Consider the following 6,000-nt stretch of genomic DNA (forward strand, 5'->3'; position numbering starts at 1 on the left):
ATAAACAAGTAAATAAACAATTGAACAATGGTAGGTGTGGTATGAAATAAACAGGGTGACCTGATGGAGGATGGAGAAGAGTGCCACATCCTTAGGTGGGATAAGAGGGAAGATTCAATGAGAGAAGCTGACATTTAAGCTGAGATAGGAGGAGCTAGAATGACCTTTATGTGCAAGAGGGAAACAATGGGGCTAGAGAGGACAATGTGTGGGAAAGTCTTAACCAATATCCTAATCAGGTTGTCTCCTAACATCTAAGTATTTGAAGGGATACATGTTTTTCACTAATGAGCAAAAGTCAAAAGTAATTTTGGATATGGAGTAGGGTTAAGTAAAAGCAAAGCTTGGTGTATAGTCTGTGGTCATTGTGAGAGCCATGGCCAGAGGGAAGAATAAAGGAAGTGTAGCAAATACACATTTTTCTATTTTGCAATTATGTCTAAAAAAAATCCAGTGATGCCAGCAGCAGGCTGTGGGCTATAGCAAATTGCCCTAGGAGAGCATCCTCTGAGAAAGGGCAGCGTTCCTTAACTCTTGGCCTCTTCATATTTGGCTGGCTCATTGCTGTGGCATAACCACGGAGACAGGTGCACGTGGTGTTTGCCCCATGGTCTCACCTGCTTGCTACAGGCACAGTGGGCTAAGTTCCACCTGTATAAATAATCCAGGCCTATTTGGAATCATCCATAGATCTGAACAGCACCTGCATTGGCTGGTCAGCAAAGACAAAAGGCCAGTTTTGTGTTCTATATTAGATCATGGCTCTGTGTAGCAAACCTACCCAGTTGAAGAGTGAAAAATCTCAATCCATTATTTAGTATTCAGAATGTTTAAACAGTTTAGGCTTTTAACTGACTTAGCCATACTTTGAAAAGCATAAAAAGTGTTTAAATTAGCCACAATGAAATGGGGGGGGAATCAAGACAATTATTCTAATCTTTCATTCAAACATCTGACGAGCGCCTATCTTATGCTATTGACCCCATCTACTTCTACCCAGTGGAGAGGACTTTCTAGAGTTGAGACTGCTGTTACACAGTTGAGTCAGCTTGACTATGGAGAACCCAGGCCTAATTCAGCCATTCTCTTTTCATACCTTGCATATGGAGTTTACTAAGGCATCACCATAAGCTTGCAGCAAACATCCAGTTAAAACGTTAGGTACTGATTTCTAAATGTTTTTCAAAGAGTAATAGAGTATCTACCATTTATGGAAATAAATGAGATCTTGCCAAATGATTAGGAAGCTGTCTAGACAAAGGAAACAATATTCATTGGGTTTTGAGGTTGGGGGAAAGCCTAGCATGTTCCAAAATGGTTATTCATTCTGTAAGCTAGAACGTGGGACCAGAAGGAGAGGATGAGGAGGGATAGAAGGTAGCTGGTGCAAGTTTATGAAGGAGTTTGTATGGACCATAGTGAAAAGCATGAATTATTTTATAAGCCAATGGTTTCTCTAATGTGATCAAGGGTCACCAGGTGGGAGAAGGGGAGGCTGTGGTTTAAAATACAAATTCTTAAGTCTTGCCTACTGTGATGACAATTCAGTAGGTCACAGTGAGAATATCTTTTTGGTACTTCAGGTGATTTAGATTCAGGGGGTCCAAGAATCACCAACTGAGAAGTATTGCTGTAAGAAGTTCTGGGAAGCTTTGAAGTCAGAGACTGTCTTAGAGGATTGCATTACCCTGATCTAGCTGAATTCTTCCATTAATTTGCTTCATTTACTAATGCTATGGTAGATAACTGGGTCTTGTGTACTCCTCATTGGTAGCTCACAGCTGGTACCCACAGGAGCTAATGTTAATGCTAATAGAAAGTCAAAGATTCTCTGTGCTAGGAATGTATAGTGAAAATCCTTCATGATGAGTTGAACTATATAGTCATGATTCAGGTTTAAAATTTCTCCAACCACAGCTAAGTTTTATCTACATTTGCATGGTGGTTTTATTGTGCCCAGTGCCAACTCAGTGGCTAATCCAAATGTCTTTACTTAATTTCTTATAACTGAGGCCACATGGAGTTCCTTGTGTCTCTGGGAGGACCCTACACCACTTACAATTACAGTGTCCTCTTAGCAGATTTCTTACTCCAATCTTTGGCTGCTCAAATCCATTGTTTTTGTATTATTGCTGCGGTTGATTTTTCTAAAACTCTGGTAAAGTTTATGCTATTTCTTTGAAAGATGTTTTGTTCCTCCAGCTGACCATTTGCCATTCTTAGAACAGCCACAGAATTCCAGATGATATTATTTAACTAGCAGTTTCTTCTTCCTCCAAAACCCTTTCCACTTCTCTAATTGTAGAAAGCCTACTTATCTTTTGTACTTCCTCTATGAAGGCTTTTTTAGATTCTCTGTCATAAACAATTGTTCTATATTCTTTATTCACTGCACATTTTACCTCGACTATAGAGCTAATCTAATTTTGCCATATGGCATATAATAACATATGTTACCATATTTTATAGATGTTTCCTTGTTCTCCTGTCCCCTCTCATCCTCTCCAAATAGTTCTATGATATACTTTCTATTAGAGGCTGGGGATATAAAAGTGACTTAAGGTTTGGCCTGCTTCAAGCTAATGACAGTGTAGTGTTAACGTAGTGCCACTAACAGATATTTCACTCACCTGTTTGTGCTCAGCAGGGCCGCCTAAGTATATGACAAGTGACTCTCAAATCTCAATGGATTAATTTCAGAAGGGTTTGTTTTGTACCACTGTCCTGGCCCAGTATAAGTTCGTGGAGAAGCTCTGCACATTCGTAGATCCAAGTTTCTTTCTGGGACCTCTTCATAACTCCTGGGGTCTTGAAGTCATTGGGATTTTTTCTTTTTTCTTTTTTTCATCAGTTACCAGGCAAGGGAAAACAGAAGCAAGGGGGTATTGCATGGGATCTGTTGTGAGCCGGGCTTGGATGTGGCAAGAAGCACTTCTGCCTGTATTTCTTTGGCCACAGTTCTGTCACATGACCTCTCTTAATTTCAAGGGAGGTTTGGAACTGTAGTTTAACTGTGAGCCTGCAGAAAAAAAGAAACAAGTTTGATGAACATTTAATGAAATTCTCCCACACAGACTAAAAGCAACTTGAAATCTCCTTAAGGGTTATGATGCAGACTTTCCTGGAAATAACTACAACAATATAAAGGCAAGCCACTGAGTCACTGAGAAAGTCTCACATGTGCAGGAGATTCTGGAGCATTCAGTGGTAAAGCATGGCACCCCCATGGAGCTAAGACCCCAGTCTTACCAGATTACTCTCAAACTGGAGCCAGGGATCTGATTCTTTCTAATCAGGCTGAGAGCGTAGGGCACTCAGTTAGGAAGTAAGTGGAAATGTTCCTCTTTGCAATTGAATGGACCAGTCTACTGCTTTTATCTGAGGAGACTGAGTGGCCTGCCCACTCTGTGTGGAAAAAGCTGCATGAAGCAGCCTCTGCACGATTTTGTTAGAGGTGGAGACGGGCACCAGTATTGTCTAGCAGTTGATTGATCAAACTGGTTTTCTTCAAAGGCTCATCTGCCACACCAGTCTCTTGTTCCTCACTTAATCCTCTGCTCTCCCTAAATCCTTTACACCAATGGGCATTTTTGAACTTGACAAATGGCACTGTCTTCATGGAGATAAACGAGAGCAGTCTGATTCGTACTTAAACCCAGAAAATCTATGGTAACCAGACATGTGTTGAAGCAGACAGCAACACCTGGAGCCCACCAGAAAACAGATAGGAAGACTGAGAATGGTGTAAAGACAGGGACAGCCCAGAACTTGTCAAAGTCATTTCTGTGGCATATGGAGGAAGGGACCGGATTAGTGCTGATATGCTAATTAGCAAGCCTTTTCAATAATGAGGGAGGTTCCTTTGGGCCAAGTCCAGGCTGGTATTGCTGTGGAAATGAATCTTCTTTTCTCTTACAGAGCACAGGGACCTCTTGAATGTTCTCATTTCTCACATTTATTTGTTTCAAAGAAGGAGTTTGCTGACAGCACCCCCATTAAGATGACTCCCCTTATTTATCAATCTTGCCAAGCTCCCTGACAGAAAGGGGGTTTGGTGCTTTTAAAAATAGGTTTTCTTCCCCAATGAAGCAAAACTTGGAGAAAGGGGAAAGAAAAGTGAAATGTGAAGCTTGTAGTGTGAAAGGCAGTTTCATTATTTGTCCTTTAGCTGCTTTTGTTCCCACTGAGGGAGTGTTTGGGTCTCTCCCCAATTTGCTAGAAATGAAAGCCCAGTTGCCCAACCATAAAAGACAGAAAAGGACATGGCAGGAAAGGATTTTTCCAGTACTAATCCTTGGTTTTCAAATTGAAAGAGGGCCTGGGGACCAGTTACAGTTGTGAAGTATACATGGGGATGTTTCAAATTGGAGTTTTCAAGGTCTTATGTCTTGGAAAGTTCTATTGGACACTTGAATTTCCCATGGGTGAAAAAATAACATCATTTGTATAGATATTTTATGTTTTTCAAAGCTCCTTTTAAAAAATCTTTATAAGTTCACAACTTTTCTTAGTCCTTTTGACCACCCATCAGAAAAATCCAAGACTGCTCCCTACCTGCTGTACATCGCACAAGCCAAACTCATTCCAGTCACCCACATGCGAATGGTATGAAGACTGAAGATAGAGTACAAGCCAGTATCTGCTACAGATTGATAGTTGGTGGGGTGGTAGAAACAGCAATGGGTCAGATAGCAACTGGAAACTGCCTTACATCTTTCCAGCTCTCCGGTTATGTAGAAAGCATTCTAACAATTTGGACCTCATTTCCTATGCTGTAAAATGTAGTTAGAGTGGTATTAGTTTACTTCCATAGCTATTTTCTGCTCCATGAATATGGGTCTGAAACCTTTTTTTTTTTTTTTTTTTTTTAAGATTTTGTCTATTTGAGAGAGAGAGAGAAGGAAAGAACATGAGTGGGGGTGAAGACGGTACAGAGGGCGAAGAAGAAGCAGACTGGGAGCTCAACTGGGAGCTTGTTGCCGGGCTCCATCTCAGGACCCCAAGATCACGACCTGAGCATAAGGCAGACACTTAACCAACTGAGCCACCCAGATGCCCTGGGTCTGAAGACCTTTTTGATTCTGATACTCCTAATTTTATGACAATTGAAATAAAGGAATTGGGAAAATGTGTCAGCCTTTGGATAAATATAGGCTGTATCCTATCCTCTTTTTAAAAATGGCATGCTTTCTAATAGTACTTACCTTATAGGAAAGACGTGGGCATCAGATAATAACAAATTTGAAAGACACCACAATGGCAATCATATTGTCACAATGCAGAGGTCAAATGAAAGTTTTGAGATATGGTCCATCTTATTCTTTGTAAATAGGGTACTGTTGGCTTTCCTGGATTTCAGGGCAGAAGTTAGGTCACATAAGAGAAGGGAATGCCTTACCTTTTCAGGCCACAGACTATCACACTCTTGGGTGTACCTCTGCCATTCAGAGGTAGCTGGTGACAAATTTGTGGGGTAGAGGCTTGTGGTGTAGATTTGGCATGTTATAGTCTTGAAACAAAGCTCAGAGCTCCTACCTGTGTCAACTAGCAGTGGCAGCAAAGGAGCATCTAGGCTCTTCTACCAGTAAATGCAGTATCCCTGGAGAACTGAAGGAGCCTGGAATGGAGCATGATTTGAAGTAGTTTTAGATTGAAACCCAGGTGCCAGGTTTCTTGAGACTGGGTGGGGGGCGGGGGAGCGCTACCACCAAAGGAGTTTTGACAGTTCTGCAAAGAAACACGTATCATCTCAGACAGAAGCTTTATCCTTTCAGTTGGGTCTATTTGTGAAAATGCAATGGGGAGCTGCATTATTAGTCAGCATTTCCTGGGGGCGAGGCACATACCATATATAAGTGCATATATCTCCCGACAGTTCCTCAGCTGAGTTTAACAACTGGAAACTTGCCTGATGTTGTGCAGTATTTAAGTCAGGAAAGTTGAATCGAGTGAGAACCCTGCACGATGCTGTTTCTCTTCAGGGATCAAACTCCCTGGCAT

At 41.4% G+C, this 6,000-nt stretch overlaps 1 long non-coding RNA gene across 1 annotated transcript in view; it reads left to right on the forward strand.

Moving 5' to 3' along the window:
• Positions 1-5,130, forward strand: part of LOC140604824 (uncharacterized) — a 26,074-nt gene extending 20,944 nt beyond the window's left edge. Inside the window, exon 3 of the long non-coding RNA XR_012007652.1 lies at positions 4,873-5,130. This is a non-coding gene — a long non-coding RNA (uncharacterized lncRNA). The remainder of the gene's footprint in view (positions 1-4,872) is intronic.
• The last annotated feature ends 870 nt before the right edge of the window (positions 5,131-6,000 follow it).

The sequence above is a fragment of the Canis lupus genome, chromosome 15 (assembly GCF_048164855.1).
Source record: "Canis lupus baileyi chromosome 15, mCanLup2.hap1, whole genome shotgun sequence".
In the NCBI taxonomy this organism is placed as follows: Eukaryota; Metazoa; Chordata; class Mammalia; order Carnivora; family Canidae; genus Canis; species Canis lupus.